Source organism: Giraffa tippelskirchi, chromosome 11 (genome assembly GCF_054371585.1).
Source record: "Giraffa tippelskirchi isolate mGirTip1 chromosome 11, T2T-mGirTip1v1.2.pri, whole genome shotgun sequence".
Lineage (NCBI taxonomy): Eukaryota > Metazoa > Chordata > Mammalia > Artiodactyla > Giraffidae > Giraffa > Giraffa tippelskirchi.
In genome coordinates this window covers 40,483,903-40,504,682 of record NC_137285.1, presented here as the reverse complement: position 1 = coordinate 40,504,682, position 20,780 = coordinate 40,483,903, and the positions used below count along the sequence as shown (strand labels likewise).

Here is a 20,780-nt window from a genome sequence, read left to right as displayed (position 1 = left end):
AGAATCTTTGCATTCAATATTCTTAAGATTTACTTTGAGACTAAACCTAGGAATTTCAGCAACTATCAAAATCCATAAGGTCAATATATTTCAATTTGTCAAAGAAAAAAGATGTTTTCTCATCATTAAACTTACAACAGGGCTTCAAGTAGGAGTTTATATTAATACTTAAGCACCATGTACAGTTCCTCATTACTTTGAAAGCTGAGCACTACAGAAAAGTGTTTCACAAAACATGTTAAAATTTTAATTGTATTCTCACAACCGTGGACTTAGAGCAGCTGCTGAGATTCCTCAATCACACCATTACTGTGGTGAAAGAATATTTCACATAATGCTGTTTTCCCATGAAGTTCCTGTGATTAAATAAAACTTCAATTTGTAAGATCAAGAAATAACAAGAAAAGCTCAGATCTCAGAAACTTTGACAAGAAGCAATTGAGCAGACCCTTACTCTGAAGTAAAGTGTGAGAGTGTATTGTGTTTTGGTGGCAGCTGACAGATTTTGAGTAATCACCTACAAAAAGGACTACCCTTAAATGAATGGCCTTAAATAACAGAGAGATAACTCAACTATCACTCCTAAGGAGGTGGGAAAACACCCACAAGCAAACCACATTAAAGATGAACAAAGAAACAGCCATTCTTACACCTCAGGATTTCCACAGACTAAAAATGATCCACACAAACCCCAAATGCAAACTATTTTGGAATCAAAATGTTTAGAACCAAAAATGACCCTAAAGAGCATCTACAAAGAGGAAAGGAGACTCTTATGTGAATATAATCAAGTAACTGCTGCTAAGTCACTTCAGTCGTGTCCGACTCTGTGCGACCCCACAGACGGCAGCCCACCAGGCTCCCTCGTCCCTGGGATTCTCCAGGCAAGAACACTGGAGTGGGTTGTCATTTCCTTCTCCAATGCATGAAAGGGAAAAGTGAAAGTGAAGTCGCTCAGTCGTGTCCGACCCTTAGCGAACCCATGGAATTCAAGCCTACCAGGCTCCTCTGTCCATAGTATTTTCCAGGCAAGAGTACTGGAGTGGGTTGCCATTTCCTTCTCCGAATCAAGTAACTAAAATTATACAAACCTATGATTTTAAAATAATGCTCCATAGCCAAATTCTTAGGCACTCAATAAACTGAACTTAGTCTCTATATGAGACATCTCAGCAGTTATTTAAAAAGCACAACAAACTTAAGGCAAATTTAGTGTCTCCAGCTGCAAGCTATGAACCTGTCCTTCTAAAACTAATATAATCACATATACTGTTCCTTTTGTTATATTTATAATGGACTATTCAGAGGTAACCTAAAAAATTACAAGGTGAAAGAGCTTACTAGTAGGCACCAATATCTCATACCTAAGGGTCAGAAGGGCATAGTGATACTAAGGACAACTCTACCTATAAGAGGAAGTATATGTCAGCCTTAGCAGGGAAAAGAAAAAGAGTGTTGTCCCTGGGCCTTGAAAAACAAACGTCTTCTACCTGCAAGTGACTGTGATGTGACAAATATGGAGGAAGAACTCTCAGCAGGAAGTTCAATGGCTGAGGAGGGGGGAGGGGAAACCCTCCTTTCATCATTAATCTGCTCAGTCTCAAGAGAGATGGCAAATACTTAAAATATCAAGAGGCTTGATCACTTACAAGAAGCAGCCCATCTGGGAATACACATCTAATCCGCCCTAAATTCCAGAACATCACTTCGGGCCCTTAAGATCACATTTAACTTGCCAAGCAGTGAGGTTACAAGGACAGGGAGGGAGGAGGGTGGAGGAGGTGATAAGAGTTGGCCTGTGCACAAGAAAAGGGAGTGCTGGCAAGTCTGGGCTTTGGAATGTCCTGTCTTTGTGACCTCTGAGGACTCCACCACCCTGTCATTCACGCTAGACAGAATGGCAGCCTCAAAGGATATTGTCAAGTGAAGGACTCTCTTTGTTTTGGTAGTTTTTTGTAGAGAAAACAATCTGACTCTTTAGGACAATGAAATGATTCTAAATATGGTGTTTTTTTGTGTTTTTTTTTTTTAAGTTAGATGCTAGCCTGGCAGTTAGCTGTTCTTTGAGACAAAAGCTCTAGCTTCACAATTTAGTTTACTGGGACTGCACAGGAGTTTTCTAATTAAAAATGGTCTCTAACAGTGTTACTAGTGAACTCACTATAATTTCAGGTTTAGAAAACAGCTAAGCCCACAGACAGCAAAGACAAATCAAGGACAACAGTTCTGGCCAGATGAAATCCTTTGAGTAAGAAGTAGACGCTGCACCCATGGGTTGTTCTGCGCTCCCAAGCTCTAATCAGTAGTGGTTAGTGAAGTTGTTCAGTTGTGTCCGACTCTTTGTGACCCCATGGACTGTAGCCTACCAGGATCCTCAGTCCATGGGATCTTCCAGGCAAGAATACTGCAGTGTGTTGCCATTTCCTTCTCCAGGGGATCTTCCCAACCTAGGGATTGAACCCGGGTCTCCTGCATTGTAGGCAGATGCTTTACCATTCACCTATACTTCTTAAGGGCTTCCCTGGTGGCTCAGATGGTAAAGAATCTACCTGCAGTGCAGCAGACACAGGTTCGATTCTTGGGTCAGGAAGACCACCTGGAGAAGGGAATGGCAACCTACTCCAGTATTCTTGCCTGGAGAATTCCATAGACAGAGGAGCCTGGCAGGCTACAGTCCATGGGACTGCAAAGAGTTGGACGTGATTGAACCACATATACATGCACACACTTCTTAAACAGCACTGCTAAAGCTGCTAGCACAAGCCCATGCATTCGTGCCAAGCAGACCTATTGTTCTGCTGCTTGCAGCTGACCCCATTCTTAAGGCCATCCTGGTACTACGCTGGCCCAGGCTGTCTCACTTGCTCCTTTATGGGTCAAGCAAGCAATCCAGTTGGGAATCCCTCACATTTCTGATAAACAAGGGAAACTTATGCACTGTATGGATCTGAGAGTTGGACCATAAAGAAGACTGAGTGTCCAAGAATTGATGCTTTTGAACTGTAGTGTTGGAGAAGACTCCCGAGAGTCCCTTGGACAGCAAGGAGATCAAACCAGTCAATCCTAAAGGAAATCAACCCTGAATACCCATTGGAAGGACTGAAGCTGAAGCTGAAGCTCCAATCCTTTGGCCACCTGATGCCAAGAGCCAACTCATTGGAAAAGACCCTAATGCTAGGAAAGATAGAAGGCAGGAGGAGAAGGGGGTGACAGAGGATGAGATGGTTGGGTGGCATCATCGACTCGGTGGACATGAGTTTGAGCAAACTCTAGGACATAGTGAAGGACAGGGAAGCCTGGCGTGCTGCAGTCCATGGAGTCACAAAGAGTCAGACACAACTTAGCGACTAAAAAACAAAGTGCACTGTTTAGACTATTTCCCATTGACACGACCCTGGTACAGAGCTGATTCCCTCACATGTGTGTGGTGTAGGGGCGTGGACAAAGGTACACATAGGCCAAATACATAGGACTTAATCTGCATGAAAGCAGGTGTTTTGTGTGCTTTATTCATGTCTACCTCCCCAGGGCCTAGAAGAGTGCCTGGCATATAATGGAAGTGAGATGAATGTTTGGTGGATGTAACGCTGGTGAAGAGAAGATAAGAGCATGAGTTAGAAGGAACCGGGGCTTAGCAACATGGACCTGCTTCTTAAGAGCTACAAGTAAGAGAAAGGCATCTGTACCCGGGAGAATTCAATACCCACTGCAGGGTTTAAAAAGAAAACTGAGATCATCAAGATAAATCCTCCCTCATTAGTGTTTGTTTGTTTTTTTTTTTTTTTTAATGTATACATTTCTTCGGCTGTGCCAGGTCTTTGTTGCAGCATGTGAGATCATTTAATTGCAGACTTTGGGATCTAGTTCCCTGATCAGGGATTGAACCCAGCCTTCCTACATTGGATCTGGGAGTCTTAGCCACTGAACCACCAGAGAAGTCCCCACTAGTGTTTTTTCATTAATTTGGCAAATATTTATTGCTTACTCACATTGTACTAAGCACCTTCTAGGTGCCAGGCATACCAAAATGAACAGACAAAATCAAGTTCTCATGAAGTTTTCCTGTTGCTGTCGTTCAGTCGTTCAGTCATATCTGACTCTTTTTGACTCCATGGACTGAAGCACGCCAGGTTTCCCTGTCCATCAACAACTCCTGGAGCTTGCTCAAACTCATGTCCATTGAGTCGGTGATGCCATCCAAACATCTCATCCTCTGCTGTCCCCTTCTCCTCCTGCCTTCTATCTTTCCCAGCATCAAGGTCTTTTCCAAAGGGTCAACTCTTGGCGCCAGGTGGCCAAAGGATTGGAGCTTCAGCTTCAGCATCAGTCCTTCCAATGAATATTCAAGGTTGGTTTCCTTTAGGATTGACTGGTTTAATCTCCTTGCTGTGCAAGGGACTCTCAAGAGTCTTCTCCAACACCACTGTTTAAGAGCATCAACTCTTGGCCACTCAGCCTTCTATATGGTCCAACTCTCACATCCACATGTGACTACTGGAAAAACCGTAGCTTTGGCTATATGGACCTTTCTTGGCCAAGGAACGTCTCTGGTTTTAATATGCTGTCTAGGTTTGTCATAGCTTTTCTTCCAAGGAGCAAGCGTCTTTTAATTTCATGGCTGCAGTCACCATCTACTGTGATTTTGGAGCCCGAGAAAATAGTGTCACTGTTTCCACTATTTCCCCAGCTATTTGCAATGAAATGACGGAACCAGATGCCATGATCTTTGTTTTTTCAATGTTGAGTTGTAAGCCAGCTTTTTCACTCTCCTCTTTCACCTTTATCAAAAGGCTCTTTAGTTCCTCTTTGCTTTCTGCCATAAGGGTGGTGTCATCTGCATATCTGAGGTTATTGATATTTCTCCTGGCAATCTTGATTCCAGCTTGAACTTCATCCAGACTGGCATTTCACATGATCTACTCTGCACGAAAGTTAAATAAACAGGGTGACAATATACAGCCTTGACAGACTACTTTCCCAATTTGGAACCAGTCCATTGTTCCATGTCCAGCTCTAACTGTTCTTCTTGACCTGCATACAGGTTTCTCAGGAGGCAGGTAAGGTGGTCTGGTATTCCCACCTCTTTAAGAATTTTTCACAGTTTGTTGTGATCCACACAGTCAAAGACTTTAGCATAGTCAGTGAAGCAGAAGTAGATGTTTCTCTGGAACTCTCTTGCTTTTTCGATTATCCAACGAATGTTGGCAATTTGATCTGTGGTTCCTCTGCCTTTTCTAAATCCAGCTTGTACTCTGGAAGTTCTCGGTTCACGTACTATTTAAGGCTGACTTGGAGAATTTTGAGCATGACCTTGCTAGCATGTGAAAAGAGTGCAATTGTGTGGTAGTTTGAACATTCTTTGGCATTGCCCTTCTTTGGGATTGGAATGAAAACTGACCTTTTCCAGTCATGTGGCCACTGCTGAGTTTTCCAAATTTGCTGGCATACTGAGTGCAGCATTTTAATAGCATCATCTTTTAGGACTTGAAATAGCTCAGCTGGAATTCCATCACCTCCACTAGCTTGAAATTTACATGCTAGTAACAAGCAGACAATAAACACAAAAGTATTTTGAAGAGTTTTAAGTGCTAAAAAGAAAATAAAATAGTTATTAAAACAGGACAGAGTGATGGGGGAAGAAAAGTACTATTGCTTCTGCTAGGATAGTCCAAAAAGGACTCTCTAAAGACTACATATTAGACCTGCATGTTGAAAAGAAAGCAGCCAGGGAAACTTCTGGGAAAAGAACATTTCAGCTGAGAAGAGCAAAGGCCCAGAGACATGAGTGCCTTGGGCAGATCGAGGGACAGAATGTGCAGGTAAAGATAGAGGCTGAGACAGGGAATGGAGGAGGAAGACTGAGGTGTGGGTCCTTGCAGGCCTTGGTGAGGAGCTTACATTCTATTTCAAAGTGAAAAGAAACCATAAAATAAATGTAAGTGTGAGAGTAGATTGATCTTTACTCAATCTCTCCAACTGCTGTAGAAAGAATGGCTATGGAAAGAAACAGAGAGACTATTAGGAGACTGTAACAGTGGCATGGTTGAGCTGTAGTAGTGGAGGCATTGAGAAGTGGTCAGCTTTGGATACAGTGTGAAGCTCCAGGACATAATGATGTATGATAGATAAGATATAAAATAAAGTGGAGGATGATGGGTGACTCCTAGGAATTTGACAAAGCAATTGAGTAAACAGTGGCACTATTTACTGGTAATGGGGAGTTTGAGAGAGGAACAAGTAAATGGAGTGGATGTAGAATCAAGAGTATCTTTTAGCCATGTTGAGTTTGAAGTTGACTGTTAGACATCCAAGAGTCTCCTGAGTTAAACAATAGTTGAATATACAAATCTAAAGGTATGAGCAAAATCAGAGCTAGAGATATGACTCAGGCCATCAGCATATTCATGGTGTGTAAAGCTCTGGGTCTGGATGAGATTACCTCAGCAGAGTAGCTGCCTACAGAACTGGGGTAAATGGAGAGCTCCCAAGCATGCGGCTAACTCATTATTATTATTCAGTCACTCAGTTGTGTGCACCCGTTGCAACCCCATGGACTGCAGCATGCCAGACTTCTTTGTCCTTCACCATCTCCCGGAGTTTGCTCAAATGTCCATTGAGTCAGTGACGCTATCTAACCATCTCATCATTTGCTGCCCTTTTCTTCTTTTGCCTTCAATCTTTCCCAGCATCAGGGTCTTTTCCAGTGAGTCACTCTTCCCATCAGGTGGCCAAAGGACTGGAGCTTCAGCTTCAGCGTCAGTCCTTCCAATGAGTATTCAGGGTTGACTTCCTTTAGGATTGACTGGTTTGATCTCCTTGCAGTCTAAGGGACTCTCAAGAGTCTTCTCTAGCATCACAGTTCGAAAGCATCAATTCTTCAGTACTTAGCCTTCTTTATGGTCCAACTCTCACTATCATACATGACTACTGGAAAAACCATAGCTTTGACTACATGAACCTTTGTCGGCAAAGTGATGCAAGATTTATTTCAGACTCTTCTGTGTTTCCTTTGCTAATGTAATGTGAAAAAAATGAGGGGAAATTACCAGGACAAAATATCTGACCAACATGAAACTTCAAGGGTGATGAAAGTTCCTTTTTAAACTAGATAATCTAGAGGGAAAAGCAGCAAAATATAAAAGCAAAACACAAATAATCATTCTTTTCTAACTTGGTTTCAAAGCCTGTTTTCCTAGTTAAGCTAATGCCATGTGAAATACTGGGGTGGAGGTAGGAAAGAGCCTCCAAACATTCCTTTTAGATGACATCATTGATTCTAACCAAAGAATCAAGGGCTCTTGGACAGCAGGACTTAGGAGATAAGGAAAAGGGCAAACCATTAACATTTAGCTAATATAAATACAGAACCTTTTTGGTTTTTATGCTTTTAAAAATATTCCACTCTGAAAGCTATGATATTTAATTCCAAATATATTTGATTTTCATTTTAAATTGTAAGGTCTCAAATTTACTGCAATAAGCTTCAAAGGCACATCTGTAATTACAAGAAAACTAAAGCTTAAAGTTCTATAACAAGTAGATCTAGTTTTCTATTTTGCTACTGGGAACCTAGGAGGACTGCACATTATGTTTTATACCTGAATCCTCCATAGTCCTTACATAAAACCTAAGCCATATACACACATCTCTACCTTGAAACAGTGGAATCTGGGGGTAGAGCCAACCTTCACAAAACAAATCAAGGAATTTTCCATGATGCCAAGGACTTTAGTCAGAGTTTGTAGTATATGAAGCACCACTTTCCCCTTTCACCCAGTTCAAATATATTTTTAAAAAAGAAAGGAGGGAAAAATCAGAGAGAAGGAAGGAAAGAAGATCCATATCATCTTAGATAGATAGAAGATAGATAGACAATGTTGTTGTTCAGTAGCTAAGTTGTGTCTGACTCTGCAACCCCATGGACTCTAGCACACCAGGCTCCTCTATCTTCCATTATCTCCTGGAGTTGCTCAAATTTATGTCCATAGAGTCGGTGATACTATCTAATCATCTCACCCTCTGTCACCCCCTTGTCCTTTGGCCTTCAATCTTTCCCAGCAGCAGGGTCTTTTCCAATGAGTTGGCTCTTTGCATCAGGTGGCCAAAGTATTGTAGTCTCAGCTTCAACAATAGTCCTTCCAATGAATAGGCAGGATTCATTTTCTTTAGGACTGACTGGTTTGATCTCCTTGGAGTCCAAGAGATAGATAGAGAGCTCTTTCATGCTTCTACACTTTTGCACACATTCTGTCCTCTCTCATTACACTTATTTGTTTTTCAAGCCAATGTCTCCCATTTATATCTTTTACATTCATACCCTGGTCTATCTTAACACCTAAAGGAAGAGGTCACAAGTAGAATATTTAAAAAATTCCTCCCAATTTAGGTCCTTTGGTATTGATTGTATTCATTGTATTCATTTTTGTCATGTACCTTGGCAGTGCCCTCATGCTTTGAGTTGAATTTTCTGCCTTACCCCTGACACTGGGATCAGACAGGGGACTTGCTCTAGCCAAAGGGGTGTTAGCAAACATAATTCAGGCAGAGGCTGTAAAAAATGTGCTTCTTGCACATTTCCACTTGTACTCGTGTGTGTCTGCCATTTCTGTGAGAACATGTTCAGACTAACTTGCTGGCAAGTCATGTAGCAGAGCCAGGTTGTCATGGTTGCCACAGCCAAGGCTATCCTAGAGTAGCCCACCAATCCTTAGACAAGTAAATGAACCCCACCTAAATCAGCAGAGTTGCTGAGCCAACTCACAAATGACCACAGATTCATGAACAAGTGCAGCCCAGAGAAACCAAGCCCAATGCAAACAAGAGTCATGAGCTAAATCAGGTGTCAGCCAAATATGGTCATGGGCCAAATCGCCCACCACCTGTTTTTGTATGGCCTGTGGAAATAATCACAGGCCATTCAATTTCATGGTTTAAAAAAATAAAATAACATTTTATAACATGTTAAATAGCATTTTATAGTCTGAAAATTACATGAAATTCACATTTCAGTTCCATAAATAAAGTTTTATTGGAACATAGACACATGCCTTTGTTTATATATTGTTTATGGCTGCTTTTGCACTACAAGGGCAGAATTGGGTATCTGTGACAGAGACTGCACAGCCTATGAAGCCTAAAATATTTACTGTCTGGCCCTTTAAGGAAAAAGACTGCTAACTTCTGAACTAAATCAATGTTCATTGCTGTATGCCCCTGGGGCTCAATGGTATTTTGTTACGATGCATCACTGGTACAAAAGTTCACTGACATATCTCATATGAAAGCTAATTCCCTCCCCTACTCCCCCAGCAGAGAGTGCTAGTGAAGCAGCAAGGGCTCAGGGTCATAACAAAAGCAGCCACTCCTCACCACCACAGGAATGGACTTCATGACCAGGGCTCCAAGGATGAATGTCAGTACATCAAAGAATGCCACATTCTTCAGTGATTCCCCATCCAGGGAACAGATCACATCAACCTTTCTGCCAGTGACCAGCAACAACTGGAAAGGCTCCTTATTCTGCTGATAGTGTCACAACACCTATGAGCCACAGATTCCACCCATTGCCAGCTCTATACCCAGAGATCAACTTGCCAAGGAGCAGAGGTGGGGAGAAGAAATATGGAAGATGAAAGGAAGTCGAGTGTTTACCCTGATTGTAATATTGGACTAAGTTTACCAAACTGAACTAAAATTTCATTCTCATCTTGGAATCCAGTGGTGGAAACTTGGGAGGGACATTATTTTAATTAATACACAAAAAATTAAGAAGCTACATGTTCTTTTCCTCTTTCAATATAATATGGATGAACTCTGCAAACCTGATAGGAATTTTTCTGGAATAAATAAATCAATGACCATATGAACGATAAACTCCCTACCATATTATTGCGTATTCTTACCACCACCTCCTGGCATTTCTATCCAGTCAAGGTATCAGTCCAGAAACAACCCATCCTTCCTCTTGCAGTACATTCCAACTTCCAGAAGCAAGCAGCAGCTTCTCCATTCAGGTCCCCTCATTCAGAAATGCCTCAACACCTCCCTCTTCCTCTGATCCTTCAGTTCGGGAATCTAATAGGTGGTCTCAGACTCTTAGATAAATTTACATGAAACAGACAACTATCCTCCAGGTTAGAGGAACTTGGATCTTTCAGTAGACTTTGGCCTTAAACCCGTATTAAATATCTTCTGAGACTGTAAGGAGGCAATGTTTTCCCCAAGAGGGAAAAAAGTCCGATTTCCACATCTGGAGTTTGACCTTTGTACATGTTGTCATTTCACCCACCACAGGAAACCTTTCTGGGCTGGGTTGAAATGTGTAACTTCTCAACAGTGAGGCTGGTAGCAATCCCACCCAGCTGTGTGGAACGGGAAGTGACAGGGCAATTAATATTCTGTTAAAACTTCAGGGGGCTACCCTGAAGCTGGCCACATTCTGGGGCTGACTCATCATGTTAAAACCAAACATGGTATATTGTCTGGTCACTTCTGCTGACTCACCTGTCAGCCCTAAGAAATATGTACCAGGCAGAGCTGCAAGGTCTCAGACCTGTCTTTCTAGGATGTTACCCTTCAGCACCAGCCATGCCAGTTCACTCTGTGAAGAAGCTTCTATATTGAACCATGGATGGTTTCAAATGTGGGAAAGACTTTTGTGAAGGGAGATGATCAGCCTCTTTTTCTGCACTGTTTTATATGGGAAAACAACAAAACAGCATGGATCGCAACACAACTGACATTTGAAAAGAGCCATAGCATTCCCAAGCTGGAACGGAGGCTTAGAGATCAAGTTGAAAGTACTTTCCTAAGAGAGTGGGAGGGTATTGAGCATAGTGGATAAGAGCTTTGAGTCAGTCATCCTGAATTCATGTCCCATCTCTGCCACTCATAGTGGAATTATAAGTAGGAGGCTAATGTAGGTATTAAGTAACTAAGCAAACTGCTCAGACTCCCTGAGCTTCGATTTCCTTATCTGTAAAATGAGGAATAATTATAGCACCCGTCTCATTGGGCTATTGTGAGGATTAAAGGGGATGGAGTATAAAAAGAGTACAGTGCTTTGCACAAAGTGCTCAATAAATAGCAGCTATTATTAAGGCTGCTGGGGCAATCCATGGAAACCTCTTTCCTGGAAACAGGATAGATCCCCCATGTGTTTGGTATTAGATGGGTAAAGGGTAGAAGAATGTCACTACAAGCTGGGTATTGGTGGGGGTGGGGCATGCAAAGAAGGGAAAGTTGCCCAGAGGAAGGATGGGTCCTCAGTGTCTTCAAGGACTGTGCCTTGGATCCCCATCTTTCTGGTGAAAGGGGCCCATCTTAGGGAAGGTTCCATCATTCTGTCCCAGCTTTAGATCTCTGAAGATAGTCATTCATTTTTTTTTTTAAAAAGACCTCTCTGATTATAAGTCTCTGAAGGTTCTGCTCAGATTTCCCTTTAAGGGCCTTAAAGGCACACACAAGTAATCACAGACCAGTTTAAGAAAAAAAAACAGTCTGGCCAGTAAAGGCATACAGAAACTGATACTTACATGATACTGTTAAGTGCACTCTTTTTAAACCACTAATTCTTATTCCACAGAAAGTGGTCTTTATGTCAAAGTCCTTAAGAGGTCCAACAGCTTGTATAACCGGCAAACCTCATGGCTGGTTAGCAGCTTTCAGGGCTTGGATTCCCAGTGATAAACAAAAGAATTCCAAAGGCCACAATCCATAAACTCTCTGGAGAAACATATGGAACTACTTAAGTAGGTTGGCTCAGAGCTGTTGTTTTGAAAACAAGTCTCCTCAGCCAGAATCTCCGCTGAGTGCTATTTATTGAATGGTCGGAGAAGGGCAAGATCCCCTGGGTCCTGTAGGGCAACTCTTCAGCAGTCTCGAACATTTTGCAGATATCTCTCTAAGTCTCCTGATATCCAGGAAAGGATATCGGAAGTCTGTACGTTTGTATCCATTCTCCAGAGGCATTGAGCATGCTCACTGAGGAGCCTGTATCCTCAAATATCCTTCTACAAATCTCTGGTTGCAAGAGCAGTAGCCTCCAACTCTCTTCTTTCTTACACTCAGAACTTTCTTGATTATCACCTCTACTGTCAAGAGTCAACTGGCCACCCAGTCCTTTGCACCTTGACAAAAGTCCATGTGAACTTACATAATAACTGATTCCAAGAGCCAGTCTCCAACTATTGAACTGGAAATTCCTTGAGAGCAGCAACTTTTATCTGCTTCTCTTCCATATCTCTAGGATTTGGCATAGTAGGTGATTCACAATTCTTTTCTTGTTGTATTAATAACATGTAATTAATTAATATTATAAATCATTTAATAAATAATTAGGTCCTGGCCATCCTGACCTTTTCAGTCAGTGGTAGAGCCAATGACTAGAACTCAAAATTCTGATACTCACTATGACAAGTTACTTCACAAGGACTGACAGTAAACTCATCATGTAATTGTTCATGCTTTCTGATGGTAAATTATGTGGCCACTAAGATGCAGATGTAGGATAGCTTTGGAATCTACCATCATGCTTTAAAACACAGACAGAGCCAACCTTTTTGGCTTGTGCTGTGTGAGTAATTTGTCCTGGTCCCAGATGAACACATACTGTCATTCTCTTTTTAAAACAAATAATGAGAATTTTTTTCCTTCTTTATTAAAGTATTACTCAAGACTTTCTGTTCTAGCAAAATGCAGACTAAGATAAATCTCACTATAAAAACCTAGAAATGCTGTATAAAACATAATTTTTAAATGTTTTAAATTCATAGCTAAGCTCTCAAGAAAGAAAAATCCGCAGGCACCAGAAACAAAGAGGTAATTGAAAACAGAGCAAAGTTTCAAAGTGTCTGCTCATGATGTAGCTGCATTATAGTGATGGAAAGTTTATTATTGATCTATTCACCTAAGTGCTTGGAATTTCATGCTTGTGTGAGGACATAGCATGGGCACTGGGCCCATATGGACAAAGATGGAACTGAGAACACCTTATAAAAGTTAACACTTAAAGGATTATACCCTATGTGAAAGGGCAGTCTAAGTAAAACTCCATCCATCAGTACAGGGAGATGTCAAGGAAATTAAAACTATATATGGAAGGGTTAAGGAGCAATCTGATACAGCAAGGAAGTTCATAAACTGGAAAACAGAATTGAGGAAATTATCAAGAAGGCACAAGGACATAAATGTCTGGAAAACATGAAAGATTAAGAGACATGGAGGATGGAATGAGGAAGTCTAATATATATTTAATTCCAAAAGTAGAAAATAGGATACTTTAAAAAAAATTTTTTAAAGATAATGTTTGAACTTTTACATAAATGACTAAAAAACTTGAATCCTGAAGTTCAATAATAATAAGTTCTGAGAAGAATAAGTTAAACTAATTCCAAAGTTAGCCACAACATAATAAAACTTCAGCAATTCAAAGACAAATAAGAGATCTCAAAATGCTATGCAAAAATAATCATAAACATAGAATTCAATGCCCAGCTAAACTCTCATTAAAAAGTGAAGGTGAAAAAAAATTTTTTTTTGAAGACCAAGAAAGTTTACTGCTCACAGATAGTGATGAAGTTAGCACCTCCATAACTGACCAAACTTTATGCTATGATTTCTAAAAGTTAAAAATTGAACTGACAAAAATATTCGAATGTTCTACTCACTTGAACAACTATCACGACCCCTTTAGTGACCTTCAATGCCATATTCCTCTATTTCTTCATAACAAAGAGCCCCCTCTTTTTTTTTTTTGTCTTCAACCAGGGATCAAACCCTCACCCATCTAGTGGAAGCACAAAGTCTTAACCACTGGACCACCAGAGGAGTTTCTGAACCTCCTTTTAAAAGGTATATTTGAATCTCTTTATGTCCATATGTATATATATATATATATTTGAACACTTTCAGCCCTCTTGTTTTGACAATGTATAGTTGACTGTCTTTTGAAATTGTTTATTTGTGAGTACTAGCCCTCCCTTCCTTGTGGATCCTAAAGTAATTCTTGGAAGGGGTAAATGCTTGCATGAGGGTGGAAGGGAAACCCATATTCACATTTAAGCAAGAACTTATAAAATGTATGTATGAGGAAATGAGTTGTGATACATAGTTCTGGCCTCTGGTTGCCAGTCTTTTCATTTCTTTTTGCATAAAGATCTTAAATAAATGACAAAAAGGCCTATTTTAAAAGTCTAAATCTGTGGACCTTTATTGAAAAAAATGCTAAGTATACACTCACAAAGAAGAAACTTTAGCCAAAAAGTAAAGAAGTGGAATGCAAAGAACAAGGGTGATCAGATAAATTAAATAACCATATAGCTGGAATTTAAAATGTGGATAAATTTAAACAAGCATGTATTGGGAATTCCCTGATGGTCTAGTGGTTAGGACTCAGCAATTTCACTGATGCAGTCTGGGTTTGATCCCTGGATGGGGAACTAAGATCTTGAGGCATACCAAAGAAACAACAAAAAACCAAGCATGTGTTAGTCGGAGTTCTCCAAAGAAATAGAACCAAGGGGAGATATATATATATATATATACATATACATATATATATACACACACATATATATACAGAGAGAGAGTGAAATAAGAAGAAATTTATTACAGAAGTCTCAAGATCCACCATCTTCAAGCTGGAGAATCAGGAAAGCCAGTGGTATACATAATTCAGCCCAAATTCAAAGGCCTGAGAGTGGGGGACTGATGTATAAAGTCCTGGTCAGAATTTAAAAGCTCCAAAGCCAGGACCACTGATGTCTGAGGGCAAAAGAAAATGGATGTCTCAGCTCAAGCATAAAGAGAACATTCACTCTTTTTTCACCTTTTCATTCTAATCAGGCCCTCAATGATTGGATGATGCCCACCCGAATTGTGAAGATGATCTTTTTTACTCAGTCTAACTGACTGAAATGCTAATCTCTACCAAAAACAACACCACAGGCACACCCGGAAATGTTTTACCAGCTATCTGGGCATTCTGTAGCCCAGTCAAGTTGGATACATAATATAAACCATTACAATGGAGAAAAAGAAACCAGCCTACACCATTGGTGGTAGTATAAATTGGTGCAGCTACTATGGAAAGCAAGATGAAGGTTCTTTAAAAAAAACTAAAAATATTGTTACCATATGATCCAGCAATCCCTTCCTCCTTGGGCACCTAGAACACCAACTCTCCTGAAGCTACACTGGCCCCTTGTTCCCAGGAGACAGACTTGCCCTGCTGTGGCTGCTGAAGTACACCTCTAGGTGAGAGAGCATGTGGGTCATGCAAACTGCCTATAGCAGAGCAGTGAGTGCTCCAGGTTGTTCATTGTGCTCAGCTTCTCCAGGGATTGTAGGGCTCCCTGTCAAACCTTGTTCTGCTCCAGCCTCCCTCCAAGGAATTTTGGCTGTGGCTTCTCATAGCCTGGGGCTGCCGGCAGGCCCTGCCAGCCTGTCTTGGGGGCCAAGGGGATCAATATCTGTAATTGATACTTGGCATTCCAGGGTACCCAGCACATCTGTTAGTAGCTCTGAATTAAATCAAACTTCTTAATTGTGTTGCTCAAATTTTCTAAATTCTTACTAACTTTTTATCTGCTTGATCACCCTTTCCCATCTTATGTCTTTTATTACTTATCTAATTCTATTCTTTCAAAACCTTGAGTTAGTCATTATTATTGTGCTAATCAGCTGCTTTTGCTCTCAGAATACTTAAAATCTACGCTCTTGGCAAATTTCGAGTATACAATACAGTATTATTAACTAGAGTCATCATGATGTACATGAGATCCTTGGAACTTATTCATCTTATAATTGAAGACTTGTATACTTTGACCAGCATCTCCCTATTTCCTCCATCCCCTAACCTATTACATAGTTAGGGGATGTAACATGGTTAGAAGCTGCCAAATCCTTTTAGAGAATAGGCCTGCAAATGATTGATATAGCATCACTCTTTTCAGCTAAATTGGTCATAGAAGTCACAGGCCACCCCATAGTCAATGAAAGAAAAAACAGACCCCACTTCTCAATGGAAAGAGTGTCAAAGAATTCATAGCAATCTTTAATCCACCACCGATGCTTTTGTCTGTTTGTGACTAATGTTCAGTTCAGTTCAGTGGCTCAGTTGTGTCTGACTCTTTGCGACCCCATGGACTGCAGCACACCAGGCCTCCCTATCCATCACCAACTCCCGGAGTTTACCCAAACTCATGTCCATTAAGTTGGTGATGCCATCCAACCATCTCATCCTCTGTTGTCCCCTTCTCCTCCTGCCTTCAATCTTTCCCAGCATCAGGGTCTTTCCCAATGAGTCAGTTCTTCGCATCAGGTGGCCAAAGTATTGGAATTTCAGCTTCAGCATCAGTCCTTCCAATGAACACCCAGGATTGATCTCCTTTAGGATGGACTGGTTGGATCTCCTTGCAGTCCAAGGGACTCTCAAGAGTCTTCTCCAACACCACAGTTCAAAAGCATCAATTCTTTGGCACTCAGCTTTCTTTATAGTCCAACTTTCATATCCATACATGACTACTGGAAAAACCATAGCCTTGACTAGATGGATCTTTGTTGGCAAAGTAATGTCTCTGCTTTTTAATATGCTGTCTAGGTTGGTCATAACTTTCCTTCCAAGGAGTAAGTGTCTTTTAATTTCATGGCTGCAGTGTGCACTTGAGTAATTGCCAAGCTAGAGGCAAGTAACTGCACTAATAGTTCATTTGCATAGTGAATTTTTAACCACTCGTTATGTGAATTTTTGTTTAGATTTGTCTTTTGCCAAAGTCTGAGTTCAATCCTTGAAGCAGAACCACTAGGAGATCAGCTACCTAGCTAGCTGGATAGATATACTGACTGTTAGATAGATCATAAAGAGATACATACATATATACACAGATGATAGATTTGTTACAGGTTTGACCTTATACAATTGTGGTGGCTGGCTAAGCAGTCTCTATAAAGCTGTAATTTTAGTATCTAATAGTGGACAAGAGGTCCACAGAGTAGGCAAAACAGGTGTAAATGAGGGAGAACAAAGTCAAGCTAGAACCCACCAGCATGAGCTAGAATAAGAAATTTCAACATTACCTCGGTCAGTGAAATAAAGAGCTTTAGAAGATTTCAAAGTAATTTCAGCTGAATTGCTTTTTAAATATCTTAAGTAATTTTTGTCATTTGGCCAAAGTTTCTCATTGCTTATTTTTAAAACAACAATTTGGAGAGATTAGAAGAGATCATTATTAATAAGTCTTGATCAGGAATGGCATATAGTCATTTCTAATATAAAATATGATACAAAAAGGTTATGTTTATGAAAAAGTTTCTCATATAAAAATGTGAAAACATTTTAACTAGGCATATAAAAATGTAATAATGTCTTACCTAATGTTTTATATATTTTTATAATTATATAAAATGAAGAATGTGTAAAAACATGTTGCTAAACCCTACAAAACATTTTCAGGCTTCCCTGGTGGCTCAGTGGTAAAGAATCCACCTGTTAATGCAGGATACCTGGGTTCGGTCCCGGGGTCAGGAAGACCCCTGGAGAAGGAAATGGCAATCCACTCCAGTATTCTTGCCTGGGAAATCCCATGGACAGAGGAACCTGATGGGCTAAAGTCCAAAAGAGTCAGACACAATTTAGTGACTAAACAACAACACAGAACATTTTCAAATCAATTCCATCTTATGTTACTGTGCTGTACAAAGTGTACAATTTTCTATATGTGTCAAAGGATTAAAAAGATTGGAATCACTGATATAAACTGACATATATAGATTTTTGTATCTAACCAAAAAAAAAAGTCACATTATGCTTAGGTGTACATTATACATTTGCAGAGCAACAGCAAACAGGAAAAAACCAAACAAACCAGGAAGTGTGTGGAAAAGGAAGCAAATCTAAAGGTCTGTTCACAGTTCCAAATTTTGCAGACCCTCCTAGAGAATAAACCATTCTTTTCACTTTCCATACATTCACAATGCTTAGAGATCCTTGCATTTCTTATTTTGATAACCTTTTAAATTAAATTATATATAATTCAGCAATAATTTGAGGACATGATTGCTTCCATTAATAGAAGGAAGATCTTTTGAAGTACTATGTTTGACTATCTTCTTCAAAAACACATAAAGTAATGATATATGTAACCACAGAACCAACATAAGTAATGCTGATTCAGAAGATGAAAACAAGCTGCAGTGTTTCCTAGAGTCTATACCTTAAAGTTTGAATCACTTGGAATCCAAATATTGAGAATATGTTAGAAGCAAGGGTATTTTGGAACAAAGGAACAAAGGCTAAAATGTAACAGTAAAATATTAAAATTATATATCAATTTTATATTTTAATAAGATTGGGAAAAATTAGGAACTGTCAAAACAAATACCTTCTTATAATAGATCTAAGTGATATAGCTGTCATATTAACTCTCTTTTCCTACTCTTCCTACCACTTTTCCCAAATGGACATAACCAAAGGAAGACATCTACTGCAAAGGCAGCCAATTCATGGGCCTGTCAGCAATCAATGACCTTGAATCTGAGTAAGTCAGATGAGTTTGGCCAGTCAAATTCCTCCCCTTAGGAAACTGAACCAAAAGACTCTAGGGAAATTTTCAGTTATCAGTAGGGGTAAAAGCCAGCTGGACATATCAAGAGGTGCCTTGATGTAAGAGGTCTGGAGTCCTTATTATAGGTCACATAGGTGCAGTTATAAGGGAGCCAGGCAATAGAGAAAAGAGGGTGGAGGCAACATACAAAAGGAATGTTTTGTTTGTGAAGCCAGAGAAAGAAGTAGGAGGGAGACAAGAATGGCCTTGGTCCATTACAGCTTCCCTTTAGACCCAACTGTAATTCAATTTCTGTCTCTAGATTTCTCCGAAATCTCTCTGAAAGCTAAGGTTTCTTATAATTAAAAGGGCCCAAAGCAAAGCGGTACATCCTAAGGTTAGTACACTTCTAGCCAAACTTATATATAGTTTATTGATCTGCAAGAACTGGAACTCAGAACAAAGGCCTTACATTAATTAAGGCAACAATTTGCTATAAAAGAAATTGGTTCCACTGTGATTTTCCAATGTGATGTGCTGCTGCTGCTAAGTCGCTTCAGTCGTGTCTGACTCTGTGCGACTCCATAGACGGCAGCCCACCAGGCTCCGCCATCCCTGGGATTCTCCAGGCAAGAATACTGGAGTGGGTTGCCGTTTCCTTCTCCAGTGCATGAAAGGGAAAAGTGAAAGTGAAGTCACTCAGTCGTCCGACTCTTAGCGACCCCATGGACTGTAGCCTACCAGGCTCCTCCATCCATGGGATTTTCCAGGCAAGAGTACTGGAGTGGGGTGCCATTGCCCTCTCCTCCAATGTGATGTAATCTTGGGAAATTCACTTTATCTCTCAAGCCTCACTTTTCTCATCTATAAAGAAAAGCAAACAGATTTCAGGCTTGTTGCAGAAACAATAATGCATGTAGAACACCTGGCTCCTGGCACTCAAAACCTGGTAGTAGTCAGCTTCTTCAAAATAAAACGTAAGACTTGTTCAGAACTTTTCTACTCTCTTTATCTAATTTGGTATACTCTGCAGCCCTGATGAGGTAGGCAGGGCAAATGTTCCTCTCTCTATTTCACACATGGCTTAGTGAAATTCCCCAGCTGGCAAGTGAAAAAACAGAGACTTGAACACAGGGCTTATGACTGCTGGTCAATTTGCATTTTTCACCAGAAAGCCTCACATTTCATCAAAGTCCAAAGAGTGCACTCATGGATTAAGAAAAAAGTTGCAAAGGAGAAGTTGAAAAATTATGGAGAGAAGGATCCTGATTAACCCTTAGGTCAAGAAAAAAAAAATTGTTCTATTAAAATTCCCTTTCTGTGGTCATTCCTGATTTGAGGTTTTTATAGTTCTTTGAAATACTACAAGATCAACAAAATGCACACACATATAGCTCCATGAGATAATGGAAACAGTGGTACTTTCTAGGGTAGAGGAAGAGAAATTCATTACATTAGACAATCCTGGAAGAATGACATGAGAGGCCAGGACGAATGAAAGGAAATGTAGAAAAGGAGGGAGGAAGAGGGGGAGGGAAGCAGGGAATTATTTCTGGCACACCTAATTACTGCAGAAACTCACCTGCTAATCCCCAGAGTAATTCACACTTTTATAGATCAGTATGACAAATTACTTTTTCAAATTTTATTAAAACAATCCTGAAAGTTTCAGATTTAGATAGTGAACAAATTTTGTCAGATGCAACGACATTTCTAAATAAAAGTTAGTTTCTAAGTCTAAGTTTCCAAAGTTTCCCTTTTATATAAAATAAGAAAGGTTTTAATTATTGTACATATTTACCTTCTTGTGATTTGAATAGTTAAAATTCGAAAACCACAGCCACGTCCTAGTACATAAAACCCTCAAGGGACAAAACTTCCCAAGAATTCTGTTTGGCACCTGGAAAGTTGTGAACACACAACACAAACTAAGCACTGCTCCCTGTTCATTCCGGTTGGAGCCTTGACAGGAAGATCCAGGTCAGATGAGATGAAACACACAGTACTCTCATCTAACTGCTCCAGGGCCTCAGGTTCCCTCATGACATGACCCCTAAGGTCTCATCTAGAGCTAAATTTCTAAGCTCTATAAACTTTCAGCCACTTCTTCAAATCCAGTTTAATGATGATATCAGATGACTGTACTTCCTCCTAAGTCCAGTCAGTGTTTATTAAGCCCTGCATATCTTGTATGACTCCGAAGTCTAGAGTGACCAGAGTCTCAGGGTTAGGAGCTTG

At 40.2% G+C, this 20,780-nt stretch overlaps 1 protein-coding gene and 1 long non-coding RNA gene across 2 annotated transcripts in view; one reads left to right on the top strand and one right to left on the bottom strand.

Annotated features, from left to right (window-relative positions):
• JADE1 (jade family PHD finger 1) overlaps positions 1 to 20,780 on the bottom strand; it is a 502,176-nt gene that overhangs the window by 307,778 nt on the left and 173,618 nt on the right. The gene's annotated exons all lie outside the window — the stretch shown is intronic.
• On the top strand, positions 3,763 to 12,213 carry LOC145527966 (uncharacterized). Its single transcript, XR_014070062.1, has 2 exons — positions 3,763 to 4,130; positions 7,938 to 12,213. It is a non-coding gene; the product is annotated as an uncharacterized LOC145527966 (long non-coding RNA).